Source organism: Stenella coeruleoalba (genome assembly GCF_951394435.1).
Source record: "Stenella coeruleoalba genome assembly, chromosome: X".
Taxonomy (NCBI): domain Eukaryota; kingdom Metazoa; phylum Chordata; class Mammalia; order Artiodactyla; family Delphinidae; genus Stenella; species Stenella coeruleoalba.
The window spans coordinates 99,217,548-99,233,494 of NC_137152.1; the positions used below are offsets into that span (position 1 = coordinate 99,217,548).

The window sequence follows — 15,947 nt, forward strand, 5'->3', positions numbered from 1 at the left end:
AAGGGAGCAGAGAAAATATTTGAAGAGATTATAGTTGAAAACTTCCCTTACATGGGAAAGGAAATAGCCACCCAAGTCCAGGAAGTGCAGCAAGTCCCATACAGGATAAACCCAAGGAGAAACACACCAAGACACATAGTAATCAAATTGGCAAAAATTAAAGACAGAAAAATTATTAAAAGCAGCAAGGGAAAAACGACAAATAACATACAAGGGAACTCCCGTAAGGTTAACAGCTGATTTCTCAGCAAAAACTCTACAGGCCAGAAGGGAGTGGCATGATATACTTAAACTGATGAAAGGCAAGAAGGTACAACCAAGATTACTCTACCCGGCAAGGATCTCATTCAGATTTGATGGAGAATTCAACAGCTTTACAGACAAGCAAAAGCTAAGAGAATTCAGCACCACCAAACCAGCTCTACAACAAATGCTAAAGGGACTTCTCCAAGTGGGAAACATAAGAGAAGAAAAGGACCTACAAAAACAAACCCAAAACAATTAAGAACTTGGTCATAGGAACATACGTATTGATAATTACCTTAAACGTGAACGGGTTAAATGCTCCAACCAAAAGACACAGGCTTGCTGAATGGATACAAAAACAAGACCCATATATATGCTGTCTACAAGCTACCCAGTTGAGACCTAGGGACACATACAGACTGAAAGTGAGGGGATGGAAAAAGATATTCCATGCCAATGGAAATCAAAAGAAAGCTGGAGTAGCTATACTCATATCAGATAAAATAGACTTTAAAGAATGTTACAAGAAACAAGGAAGGACACTACATAATGATCAAGGGATCAATCCAAAAAGAAGATATAACAATTATAAATATATATGCACCCAACATAGGAGCACCTCAATACGTAAGGCAACTGCTAATAGCTATAAAAGAGGAAATCGACAGTAACACAATAATAGTGGGGGACTTTAACTCCTCACACCAATGGACGGATCATCCAAAATGAAAATAAATACGGAAACAGAAGCTTTAAATAACACAATAGGCCAGATAGATTGAATTGATATTTATAGGACATTCCATCCAAAAACAGCAGATTACATTTTCTTCTGAAGTGCGCATGGAACATTCTCCAGGATAGATCACATCTTGGGTCACAAATCAAGCCTCAGAAAATTTAAGAAAATTGAAATCATATCAAGCATCTTTACTGATCACAATGCTATGAGATTAGAAATGAATTACAGGGGAAAAAACGTAAAAAACACAAACACATGGAGGCTAAAAAATATGTTACTAAATAACCAAGAGATCCTGAAGAAATCAAAGAGGAAATCAAACAATACATAAAGACAAATGACAATGAAAACACGACGATCCAAAGCCTATGGGATGCAGCAAAAGCAGTTCTAAGAGGGAGCTTTATAGCTATACAAGCCTACCTCAGGAAACATGAAAAATCTCAAGTAAACAATCTAACCTTACATCAAAAGGAACTGGAGAAAGAAGGACAAACAAAACCCAAAGTTAGTAGAAGGAAAGAAATCATAAAGATCAGAGTAGAAATAAATGAAATAGAGACAAAGAAAACAATAGCAAGGATCAATGAAACTAATAGCTGGTTCTTTGAGAAAATAAACAAAATTGATAAACCATTATCCAGACTGATTAAGAAAAAGAGGGAGAGGACTGAAATCAATAAAATTAGAAATAAAAAAGGAGAAGTTACAACAGACACTGCAGAAATACAGAGCATCCTAAGAGACTACTACAAGCAACTCTATGCAAATAAAATGGACAACCTGGAAGAAATGGACAAATTCTTAGAAAGGTATAACCTTCCAAGACTAAATCAGGAAGAAACAGAAAATATGAACAGACCAATCACAAGTTATGAAATTGAAACTGTGATTAAAAATCTTCCAAGAAACAAAGGTCTAGGGCCAGATGGCTTCACAGGTGAATTTTGTCAAACATTTAGAGAAGAGCTAACACCCATCCTTCTCAAACTCTTCCAAAAAACTGCAGAGGAAGGAATACTCCCAAACTCATTCTATGAGGCCACCATCACCCTGATACCAAAACCAGACAAAGATACTACAAAAAAATAAAATTACAGACCAATATCACTGATGAATATAGATGCAAAAATCCTCAACAAAATACTAGCAAACAGAATCCAACAACACATTAAAAGGATCATACACCACGATCAAGAGGGATTTATCCCAGGGATGCAAGGATTCCTCAATATACGCAAATCAATCAATGTGATACACCATATTAACAAACTGAAGAATAAAAACCATATGATCATCTCAATAGATGCAGAACAAGCTTTTGACAAAATTCAACACCCATTTATGTGAAAAACTCTCCAGAAAGTGGGCATAGAGGGAACCTACCTCAGCATAATAAAGGCCATATATGACAAACCCACAGCAAACGTCATTCTGAATGGTGAAAAACTGAAAGCATTTCCTCTAAGATCACGAACGAGACAAGGATGTCCACTCTCACCACTATTATTCAACATAGTTTTGGAAGTCCTAGCCACAGCAAGTAGAGAAGAAAAAGAAATAAAAAGAATACAAATTGAAAAAGAAGAAGTAAACCTGTCACTGTTTGCAGATGACATGATACTATACATAGAGAATCCTAAAAATTCCACAGAAAACTACTAGAGCCAATCAAGGAATTTAGTAAAGTTGCAGGATACAAAATTAATGTGCAGAAATCTCTTGCATTCCTATATACTAATGATGAAAAATCTGAAAGAGTAATTATGGAAACACTCCCATTTGCCATTGCAACATAAAGAATAAAATACCTAGGAATAAACCTACCTAGGAGACAAAAGACCTGTATGCAGAAAACTGTAAGACACTGATGAGAGAAATTAAAGATGATACCAACAGATGGAGAGATATACCATATTCTTGGATTGGAGGAATCAATATTGTGAAAATGACTATAGTACCCAAAACAATCTGCAGATTCATTGCAATCCCTATCATATTACCAGTGGCATTTTTTACAGAACTAGAACAAATCATCTTAAAATTTGTATGGAGACATAAAAGACCCCCCAATAGCCAAAGCAGTCTTGAGGGGAAAAAACGGAGCTGGAGGAATCAGGACTCCCTGACTTCAGACTATACTACAAATTTACAGTAATGAAGACAATATGGTACTGGCACAAAAACAGAAACATAGATCAATGGAACAAGATAGAAAGCCCAGAGATATACCCACACACCTATGGTCAACTAATCTATGACAAAGGAGGCAAAGATATACAATGGAGAAAAGACAGTCTCTTCAATAATTGGTGCTGGGAAAACTGGACAGCTACATGTAAAAGAATGAAGTTAGAACACTCCCTAACACCATACACAAAAATAAACTCAAAATGGATATGAGACCTAAATGTAAGACCAGACACTATAAAACTCTTAGTGGAAAACATAGGAAGAACACTCTTTTACATAAATCATAGCAAGATCTTTTTTGATCCACCTCCTAGAGTAATGGAAATAAAAACAAACAAATGGGACCAAATGAAACTTCAAAGCTTTTGCACAGCAAAGGAAACCATAAACAGGACAGGAAGACAACCTTCAGAATGGGAGAAAATATTTGCAAACGAATCAACGGACATAGGATTAATCTCCAAAATATATAAACAGTTCATGCAGCTCAATATTAAAGAAACAAACGACTGAATCCAAAAATGGGCAGAAGACCTAAATAGACATTTCTCCAAAGAAGATATACAGATGGCGAAGTAGCACATGAAAAGCTGCTCAACATCACTAATTATTAGAGAAATGCAAATCAAAACTACTATGAGGTATCACCTCACACCAGTTAGAATGGGCATCATCAGAAAATCTACCAACAACAAATGCTGGAGAGGGTGCGAAGAAAAGGGAACCCTCTTGCACTGTCGGTGGGAATGTAAATTGATACAGCCACTATGGAGAACAGTATGGAGGTTCCTTAGAAAACTAAAAGTAGAATTACCACATGATCCAGCAATCCCACTACTGGGCATATACCCAGAGAAAACCATAATTCAAAAAGACATATGCACCCCAATGTTCACTGCAGCACTATTTACAATAGCCAGGTCATGGAAGCAACCTAAATGCCCATCAACAGAGGAATGGATAAAGAAGTTGTGGTATATATATACAATGGAATATTACTCAACCATAAAAACGAACGAAATTGAGTCATTTGTTGAGACGTGGACGGATTTAGAGACTGTCATACAGAGTGAAGTAAGTCAGAAAGAGAAAAACAAGCATCGTATATTAATGCATGTATGGGGAACCTAGAAAAATGGTACAGATGAGCCGGTCTGCAGGGCAGAAGTTGAGACACAGATGTAGAGAACAGATGTATGGACACCAAGGGGGGAAAACCGCATTGGGGTGGGGATGGTGGTGTGCTGAGTTGGGCGATAGGTATTGACATGTATACACTGATGTGTATAAAATTGATGACTAATAAGAACCTGCAGTATAAACAAGCAAACAAACAAACAGAACAACTAATACTAAACTTTCTTTGGGTTATTTGTATGGAAATATGTTAATATAAATGTTTCAGACATTACATGAAATTTCTAAAAGTCTTATATGTTCTTGTATAATGTTATAAGTCATAATTCTAGTTATTACTTTAAATTGTATATATCAGAAATAACTAAAAAAATAATAAATCAATGAGACATACCTCATTAACAAAATAAAGGAGAAAAGTAATTTTTCAAATGTACATATACACAATGGAATATTAATCAGCTGTGAAAATGAAATTCTGCCATTTGCAATAACATAGATGAACCTAGAGCACATTATGCTTCATGAAACAAGTCAGACAGGAAAAGACAAATACTATATGATATCAGGTAGATGTAGAATCTAAAAAAGAAAAAGAAATGTATATAGCAAAACAGAAGCAGACTCACAGATATAGAAAACAAACTAGTGTTTACCCATAGGGAGAGGGAAGAGGGGAGGAATAAGATACAGGTAAATGATTAAGAGATACAAACGACTATGTATAAAATAGATAAGGAACAAGAGTAGATTGTATAGCACAGGAAATTATAGCCTTTATATTGTCATAACTTTTAATGGAGTATAATCTGTAAAAATACTGATTTACTATGCTGCACACCTAAAACTAATATTGTATATCAACTATACTTCAATTTTTAAAAATATAAAAGAATAATAAAATTTGCAATTGTAATACAAAAGAGTTGGCTTCTATAGGAATAGCTACACTAGAATCAGTTTATATCAGGAAAACACAAGTTGCGACGGTTCTGGAATGTCCTTTAGTAAAAGGGAAAATGGACAATATCACAAATAAGTAGTAAATATCACTAGTAAAGAAAGATTTTATAAGTTCATCCAGATGGAACCCCATCTTTTGATTTATTTTTAAATATATTTAATTAATTATTTGGCTGCACCAGGTCTTATTGCAGCATGTGGGATCTTTAGTCGCAGCATGCAAACTTTTAGTTGCAGCATGTGGAATCTAGTTCCCTGACCAGGGATTGAATCTGGGCCCATTGCATTGGGAGCATGGAGTCTCAGCCACTGGACCACCAGGGAAGTCCTGACATTTGATTTCTTACCTACTATTTTGTGACCCATACTGAAACATTTTCAGGGTACCCACTTCAGAGGATGTTTGACTATTCCTCCACATGGTATCTGCCACCAGGTGAACTGTGGAGGCTTACATTACAGAATACAAGCCAGATGATTAAGCTCTTTTCCCAGAGTAAAAATTAAGGGTTGATATTAAAATCCAAGCTTACATTTAAATACAATTTTTCCTTGAAAATTAATACAAGATGTGATGCCAATAATGAAAATAATACAGTCAAGTTAAATGGCATTCCCAATATCTTTACTATTATTTTTTATGTGTAAACTTAACATTTGAAGATATTTTTAGGAAATATGTACATTTGCTCTCTTACTATTTTATGGTTTAATTTTTTATCACTAGCAAAATCTTTTATTTACAGTCAAGTTTTCCATTTGTGGTATGCTTGAACTATTTCCAGTTCTTCTGCTTCTAACACTGATTTAGAACCTAAAACCTCTAGTTCAGGGGTCCCCAATCCCTGGGCCTCGGACAGGTACCAATCCGCAGCCTGTTAGGAACCAGGCCGCACAGCCAGGAGGTGAGCGAGCGAAGCTTCATCTACCGCTCCCCATCGCTCATATTACTGCCTGAACCATTCCCACGCCCCCAACCCTGGTCGGTGGAAAAATTGTGTTCCACAAAACCAGTCCCTGGTGCCAGAAAGGTTGGGGACCACTGCTCTAGTTTCAGCCACTTCCAAAGTATAGTGGTCTTTATTTATATTATCAGAGAGAAGATATTAACCTTCAGCTGTTAAGTTTAATTTCTTACCCAATTCATTAAAAGATGGGAACCCCATCTTTTGATTTATTTTTATAAGTTGAGGTTCCATCTTATTTATTTATAAATTTATAAATTATTTATATTTTATTTTGATTTGATTTATATTTTGATTTATTTATATTTCAATAAGACCTGGTGCAGCCAAATAAATTAATTAAGTATATTCAAAAATAAATGAAGCATTTTTTAAAAAGAAATAACAAATGTCACAAAACAGTGGATAAGAATACTTTTATGAGTCTGGGAGCAAAAAAATCTTGAAAAACACATACACGGTTAATTTAAGAGTCTTAAATATTGTTTCTAAATTAATTTAACTAAATAGTGGTCATTATTCTTGCCAAACAAAAACCCTCCAAATAAAAATATATGTAGTGGACGCATTATACTTCTTTTGCACCCTATTTATGCCATTGCAACATTGCCATTTATTGAAAGCTTTCCATAAAACCTGATGTATCTGATTGATGCAATTCATTTAGCATTCCAAACATTCCTAAAATTGCCTTTTTGTATTTAGAATGCATTGGTAGTGGGCAATTATAATGTTTTAAAAGTTATTGGTTTTAGGGTAATCTATTCTTATATATTTGATTCAGAACAACCTTAATTTATCAGTACAAGTTCAACCCCAAAGGAGCAAAAAAGAATGCTTTGAAAACATTAACTAGTGTAAATTGCATATCTAATTCAACTGGTACTGTATTTTGCTTTATGATTTTTGATGGGTATATGATATAAACTAAGAGTATTCCAAAGCTATGATTTATAAAGGTTTTCTAACAACATTCTCAAGACATGACAGTCATTCCATTTAGTTATTTCAAGATATGTGCACTAAATGATAAATATAAAATGCATCAAGTTAGTACTAAACCAGTGTTGTGTGCAGTAAACTCATTCACAATTAAAATGCATAGCAGCCAATCTTTTGAAAAAGCTTGGTTTCAGAATTTTAGTTAACCAGTCTCTAAAATTCATGATATTTCCCATGAAGACTCTCAATTTAAAAATAAAAAAAATTCTTAACCACTGGTGGCACAGTGGTTAAGAATCTGCCTGGTAATGCAGGGGACATGGGTTGGTACCCCGGTCCGGGAAAATCCCACATGCTGTGGAGCAACTAAGCCAGTGTGCCACAACTACTGAGCCTGCACTCTAGAACCTGCATGCCACAACTACTGAAGTCCGTGCACCTAGAGCCTGTGCTCGGCAACAAGAGAAACCACCGCAATGAGAAGCCCACACACCACAACGACGAGTAGCCCCCGCTTGCTGCAACTGGAGAAAGCCTGTACACAGCAACGGAGACCCAATGCAACCATAAATAAATAAATAAATAAATAAATAAATAAATAAATAAATAAAAATTCACGTTTCTTTCCTATAGATGAGAAGCATGGGTTTCAATGATTAGTTAACTTAGTAGCTAAGTTCTTACAATAGAGAACTCTCTGATGTGATAATTTTTCTTCCCACAATCTTTGGCAGGCACCATGTTATATATTCTCTCTTAAATATGAAATACAATGAAGATATTTTATACACAATTGCTATCCTCTGCATATTGCAGTTTGGTTCCTTTTTCTGATTATGGTAGATCATTGCATTTTAAAATACTGGGAAAGAGGGTTTCTCTGGTGGCACAGTGGTTAAGAATCTGTACGCCTAGAGCCCGTGCTCCACAACAAGAGAAGCCACCACAATGAGAAGCCTGTGCACCGCAAGGAAGAGTAGCCCCTGCTTGCCACAACTAGAGAAAGCCCGCACGCAGCAACGAAGACTCAACACAGCCAAAAATAAATAAGTAAAATAAATTTAGAAATAAAATACTGGGAAAGATATATCAAGTCTCTTTCCAAATCAGTACTTGAAGTATCTCTGCATTCAATTTTGCAACGTTTCAAGAATACTCTTTGCTATTTTAAAAAGTAAAATCAGCAGATTTGAGGTAACAGATGTCAGAAATTATCAAGGCCATTACAGGCTAATTATTTACCAAAACATCATCTTAAAGGCAAAGTATTCAGAAATAATTATGGTTTTCTCTATTACTCATTGCAGCCATTAGAAATTTCTTTGAAGCCCGAGGACTAAAGTTTTTTCCAGTCCCTCCTCCTGCCCCACTTAGCGCTGAATCAGAAAGTGAGACACCTGCTTCCAGCTGCACAGAAGATGAACACATAGAAAATTCTGTTCACTTATTATCCTAATATCCCCTGGAAATCTTTCACTGAGAATTGTTAACAATCTATAAAAGCATTGTGATAAAAACTAATATACACCGAAATTACATTAGTTTCCCTAAAAATTTAGAAAGCTTCTGTATTTCACCTTTTTCCAAAACATATGTAATGCAGTTGGGTATATATGATCATTAGTATAATTTGAATTTACTGACCTCAGGATTCTAGTGGTTAAAAATTAATAGTTTGTATTTTTTAGGCATAATGTCCTAGAGGCAACAGGTCAGACCTATATGGAAGAAACAGCAAGTTCTTACCTTATGGCCAAAAAGGTATCTCAACTCCAAGAGTTATGTTGTTTTATGCCATCATACATACATTCCATATCCAATGCAGATTCAATTGATTGACCACCTGGAGTTCCATGCTGAAAAATAATCTTCAGCTGTATCACTGTTCATTAGGAAAGGCTATCATGATTAATTTGTATGTGATATGGATACAGGAGGGGGTGGCAAACTTTCTTATGCAGGTAATTTACCATCACTGCAATAGTAAACATGTTCCCACATGAAGGTTCCCTCATCGCAGAAGGAGGGGAGCCATTAGGGTAAACAAGGAATAGTCAAGAGGGGAGGGCAAAAAGAAGAAAACAATTTGAAAACATAAGCTTTATTCCCCATGTCTTCTTCAAAACTTAACAATGCTTCTTCCCAACTACTTCATCTGAACAGATTTACCATACTTAAAAAAAAAATCTTTTTAAATTTTAGTTAGGAAAAACAAAACTATGTTTTGTCATTCGGGAAAAAAAACTGCTTAGTCGTCGAACACATTTTGTATGCTTTTTAACCAGTTGATTGTTAGGCTATTGCTTATATGTGTGTGTGTGTGTGTGTGTGTGTGTGTGTGTGTGTGTATACACACACACACACACACACACACATATATATAAGTAGCCAATAAATAACCTAATCATAACATTTAATATTACTTACATGCAGTATTGCCCATATTAAACTAATCTTTTGCTGCTTAAAAGTTAGAAATGTATACTAGACTTCTGTAAACTCTGAGAATACTGGTTTATTTCTACAGAAAGCAGAGCTTGGTTTGTGGTGAAAAACTTGTCTGCCTAGGGTGAAAATTCACACTAGAGATTATCCAAATTGATTGGCCACAGTTTAGTGAACATATGTCCTCCTGCAAAGCTGCTTTTTCTCCTTCCCTAACATATCCAAAGGAGCACAAAAATAGATGGCAGGAGAAGGGATATACAACAGATTTTATTATCACTGGTCAGACAGTAGCAGCTGTCACATGAAGCTAGGTTTGCCAAGCAGAAAAAATATATATATATGTTTTTTTTTCTTGTGACTACAGATGATACATGATTTCTCCACAAAAAACAAACCTTTCTCTATTTTAGATATAGTTCTATAAAGTCCAAATAATCACCTTTTCTATTCTGCATTTTACTGCTAGTCCTTAGCCAACAGAATAAAGCAGGAAAAATAAAATGGTAAGGATTGATAAAAGAAATAAGTAAAACTGTCATTATTAGCAATTGATAATTGCTTACATAGGAACTATAAAAGAATCTAGAGATAAATACTAGAATTAATAAGTGTTTATCAAGATTGCTTGATTTAAAATCAGTATCTAAAAATCAGTTGTTTTCTATATCCCAGCAAAACTCACTGGAAAATGAAAATTTTAAGAGATAGATATTTTGATGCTACAGTAAATTTTAATACCTAGGAATAAACCTCCTAAAGGCTATGTAAGGCTTTTATGGATAAAATTAGAAAAAACTTTATTGAGAGATATTAAGATAAACCTAAATAAATTGAGTGTTATACCATATTTATAGATTGGGATGTAAATAATAACAAAAATCTCTAGATACAATGTCAATGCCAATCTCAATCAAAATCCCAGGAGAATATTTTGTGGGCTTCATAAATTTATTTGCAAATTCTGTGGATGTTCAATGTGTTAAAAAATATTCTTTGAAGAGAAAGAACGAGCTTGATAGGCTTTTAAAAACTATTATAAAATTAGAATAATTAACTCAGTGTGGTTGCTATAGACTGAAGGTTTGTGTCCACCCCATCCCCCAAATTCATATCCTGAAACCTAATGCCCAACGTAATGGTATAAGGCAGTGGGGCCTTTGGGAGTTAATTAAATCATGAGGGTAGAGCCCTCATAAAAGGCATTATTGCCTTTATAATAAACCCCAGAGAACTCCCTTGCCTCTTCTGTTATATGAGGACACAGAGAGAAGATGGCTGTCTTTGAACAAGGAAGCAAGCTCTCACCAGACATCATATCTGCTGGCACCTTGATCTTGGACTTCCCAGTCTCCAGAACTATGAGAAATAAACATTGGTTGTTTATAAGCCATCCAGTCTATGGTATTTTGTTATAGCAGCCCAAATGGACTAAGTATTATTGGCATAAGCGGTAAAGGCATTGCAAATCAAGAGGGAAAGAACTGAGTGAGGTGAGCAAGATGGTGGAAGAGGAGATCCCCAGTCCACATCGTCCCACAGAAAGAAATACTCAACAGTCACCCATGGACAAAAGTCCCTGTGTGGGAGCTTTGGGATCCAGGTAGGAGGTTGTAAAACCCCAGTAGAACCCAAGACTGAGGAGGGCTTCTTTGAGAAGGCAGGCCTGTGCGACAGTGGTAGGCTCACCAACCATGCTTCCAGCTGCAGACCAGAAGCAACTCCATCCACTCTGCAGTCTCAGATCCAGTACAACTTGTCCATGGTCCTGCCACCATCTCCTTCCACCAAGGGACATGGGAGGAACCAGGCCCTGGTAACAAGCCTGCCCACCTTGGATTCAAATGTGATGCCCGAAGCAGTCCCATGGCTCCAGCCAGCAGTCCCTGGCTCCAGCTCTATTCTACCACTGTCCTAAGGCAGTCTTGCCCAGCCAAGGACCAGACCAAGGGACCTGACAGAAGCCATACCCTTAGGCACCCCCAATAACAGCCCTGCTGACCTCAGACAGACTGTGGTCCCTAAGCAGCCCCATGACCTGGCTCCAGCCCTATTCTACTATGGTTCAGAGGCAGTCATGCCTACCCAGACACTCACCCAAGGACCCAGCAGAAGCCATGATGAAAACTAAACTGATAGGTGTCCTTGGTAACAGACCATTTACAACAGCATCAAAACAACAAAATAGGAATAAATTTATCCAAGGAGGTGAAATATCTGTACACTGAAAAGTATAAAACATAGATGAAAGAAATTAAAGAAGATAAAAAAGGAAAGAAAAATATCCCATGTTCGTGGATTAGAAGAATTAATATTGTTAAGATGCCATACTACTCAAAGCAATCTACATATTCTTATGCAATCCCCATCAAAGTCACAATGGCATTTTTTACATAAATAGAAAAAACAATCCTAAAATTCATATGTAACTACAGAAGACCACAAATAGCCAAAGCAATCTTGACCAAGAAGAGCAAAACAGAAGGCATCACATTTCCTGATTTTAAAATATAAAGCTGCAGTAACCAAAACAATATGTCTCTGTCAAAAAAAAAAAAAAAAAAAAGGCAACAAAACCCCCATATAGACCAACGGAACAGAATTTAGAGCCCAAAAATAAACCCACTCATTTATGGGCAACTGATCTTTGACTAGATGGGGCAAGAGTACACAATTGTATTCTTGGGCAAAGGATAGTCTGTTCAATAAATGGTGCTGGGAAAACTGGATAACCACATGGAGAATTGTGAAACTGGACCATAATCTCACATCATACACAAAAATCAACTCAAATGGATTAAAGACTTAAACTTAAGACCTGAAACCATAAAACGAATAAAAGAAAACATAGGGGGAAAAGCTTTTTGACATTGGTCTGGGCAATGATTTTCTTGAACATAACCCCAAATACACAGGCGATAAAGGCAAAAATAGACAAGTGGGATTGCATCAAGCTAAAAAGCTTCTGCACAGTAAAGGAAATAATCAAAAGAGTGAAAAGACAATCTTCTAAAGTAAGTAAAAAACAAAAAACTACAAATGATATATTAAGAAAGGGGAAAAATGGATTAATATAAAATGCTTAGTTAAAACCACAGAAAGCAGAAAAAGAGTGTAAGACAAAAATAGGAACAAAGAACAAGATCAACAAATAGAGAAAAGTAACAATTATGGTAGATATTAACCCAAATATGGAAATAATCACATTTAACTTCAATGGTCTAAATAAACCACTGAAATCAAAGTGACCATTAGAATGGGTAAAAAATAAGACCCAATTATATGATGTCTACAAGAAACCCACTTTAAATATAAAGATACATACAGAGTAAAATTAAATAGATAAAAATATACCATGATGGCACTAATCAAAAGAAAGCAGAAGTAGCTATATTAATGGGAGACAGAGCAGACTTCAGAGCAAGGAAAATTTCAGGGATAAAGAGAGGCATTGCATAATGATAAAGGGATCAATTCCCCAAGATGATGTAAATAATCTTTAACATATATGCACTTAAAAACAGAGAATCTAAATATAGGAGGCAAACACTGATTGAACTACAAGGAGAAATAAATGAATCCACTATTACATTTGGAGACTTCAGCACCTCTCTATCAGAAAAGGAGAGATCCATCAGGAAGAAAATCAGTAAGGCCATAGTTGAACTCAACAGTACCATCAATCAACTGGATCTAACTGACATCTGTAGGCTACTTCATCCAACAGCAATAGCTTGTTCTTCTCAAGCTCAATGGAATATTCACCAAGACATAACACATTCTGGGCCACAAAACAAACCTTAACAAACATAAAAGAATAGAAATCATGGCAATATTTGCTTTCAGAACACAATGGTGAGAAACTCTTTTTTTCTTTCCCACTAATATCAGGAAAAAGGCAAGAATGTCTCCTCTCACCACTTCTTTTCAACATCATACTGGAAGTCCCAGCTAATACAATAAGACAAGAAGAAAAAACAAAAGGTATACAAATTGGGAAAGAAGAAATAATACTGTCTTTAGAGGTGACATGATTCTTTATGTAGAAAATTCTAAAGAATTGACAAAAAATCCTGAAACTGGGCTTCCCTGGTGGCGCAGTGGTTGAGAGTCCGCCTGCCGATGCAGGGGACATGGGTTCGTGCCCCGGTCCAGGAAGATCCCACATGCCGCAGAGCGGCTGGGCCCATGAGCCATGGCTGCTGAGCCTGCGCGTCCGGAGCCTGTGCTCCGCAACGGGAGAGGCCACAACAGTGAGAGGCCCACATACTGCAAAAAAAAAAAAAAAAAAATCCTGAAACTAATAAGCAATTATAGCAAGGTTACAGAATACAAGGGTAATATACAAAAGTTAATCACTTTCAGCTATTGTCTGAATGTTGGTGTTCTCCCAAAACTCACAAATTCAAATTCTAACCCCTAAGGTATTAGGAGGTGGGGCCTTTTGGAGGTGATTAGGTCATAAAAACAGAGCCTTCATCAGTGGGATTAGTGCCTTGAAACTGAGGCTCCAGAGAGCTTGCTTGTCTCTTCTGCCATGTAAGGCTACAACAAGAACTTTGCAACCCAGAAGAGGTCCCTCACACGACCATGCTTGCACCCTGATGTTAGACTTCCAGTATCCAGAGCTATGATAAATGAATTTCTGTTTTTTATAAGCCAACAACTCTGTGGTATCTTGTTACAGCAGTTCTATGGACTAAGACACTTTCCTATATAGGAGCAATGAACAAGTGAAATTTGAAATTAAGAACACAATACCATTTACATTATCACAAAAAAATTAAAATAGGTGTAAATCTAACAAAATATGTGCAAGAACTATATGAGGAAAACAACAAAACTCTTATAAATGAAATCAAAGAACAAAATAAATGGAGAGATATTCCATGTTCATGGATAGGAAGACTCAATATTGTAAAGATGTCATTTCTTCCCAACTTAATCTATACATTCAATGCAAGCCCAACCCAAATCCAAGCAAGTTATTTTGTGGATATCAACAAATGAATTCTAAAGTTTATATGGAAAGACAAAAGCTCCAGAATAATCAACATAATTTTCAAAGAGAAAAACAAAGTTGGTGTACTGACACTACCCAACTTCAAGACTTACTATAAAGCTACAATATTCAAGACCATGTAGTACTGGTGAGAGAATAGAAAAATAGATCAGTGGAACAGAACAGAGAGCCAAGAAATAGACCCCCATAAGTATAGTCAACTGATCTTTGACAAAGGATCAAAGGCAATACAATGGAGCAAAAATAGTTTTTCTTTTTCTTTTTTTTCAATAAATGGTGCTGAAAAAACTGGATATCCATATGCAAAAAAAAGGGTCTGACACAGACCTTAAACCTCTCATAAAAATGAACTCAAATTGATTATATACCTAAATGTAAAACCCCAAATTATGAAACCCCTAGAAAATAAATCAAGATGACCTTAGTTTTTTAATGACTTCTTTAGTATAACCCCCCAGTAAACAATCCATAAAATAAATAATTGATTAAGTTGCACTTAGTTAAAATTAAAAATCTATGCCCTGCCGAAGACAATGTCAAGAGAATGAAAAGTGAATGCACAGGCTGGATAAAATATTTGCAAAGACATAGCTGATAAAGGACTGTTATCCAAAGTATACAGTATTAAAAACTCAACAATAAGAAAATGAACAACCTGATTAAATAATGAGCCAAAGGCCTTGACAGACACCTCCCCAAATAAGATATACAGACGACAACCATACGAAAAGATGCTCTACATCATATGTCAAAAGGGAAATGCAAATTAAAACAACGAGATGCCACTACACACCTATCAAAATGGCTACAATGCCAGAAAACTGACAACAGAAAATGCTCATGAAGATTGGGAGCAACAGGAACTCTCATTCATTGCTGATGGAAATTTAAACTGGTACTCACTTTGGAAGGCAGTTAGGGAGTTTCTTATAAAACTAAACATACTCTTACCACATGATCTAGCAATCATTCTCTCTGGTATTTAACCCAAGGAATCGAAAACATGTCAACACACCTGGATATTTATAGCAGGTTTATTCATAATTGCCAAAACTTGGAAGCAAACTACATGTCCCTTAGTAGGCTAATGGATACATAAATGTGATATATCTAGACAATGGAATATTATCCAGCGCTAAAAATAAATGAGCTATTCAGCCTTGAGAAGACATGGAGGAAAATTAAATGCATATTACTAAGTGAAAGAAGTCAATCTGAAAAGCTTATATACTGTATGATTCCAACTATATGACATTATAGAAAAAGCAAAACTATGGAGACAGTAAAAAGA

The 15,947-nt window shown here is 35.8% G+C and overlaps 1 long non-coding RNA gene across 1 annotated transcript in view; it reads right to left on the bottom strand.

The window, feature by feature from the left end:
• Positions 1–8,979: 8,979 nt before the first annotated feature.
• Positions 8,980–15,947, bottom strand: part of LOC307180051 — a 461,286-nt gene continuing 454,318 nt past the window's right edge. Inside the window, exon 5 of the long non-coding RNA XR_013825654.1 lies at positions 8,980–9,044. This is a non-coding gene — a long non-coding RNA (uncharacterized lncRNA). The remainder of the gene's footprint in view (positions 9,045–15,947) is intronic.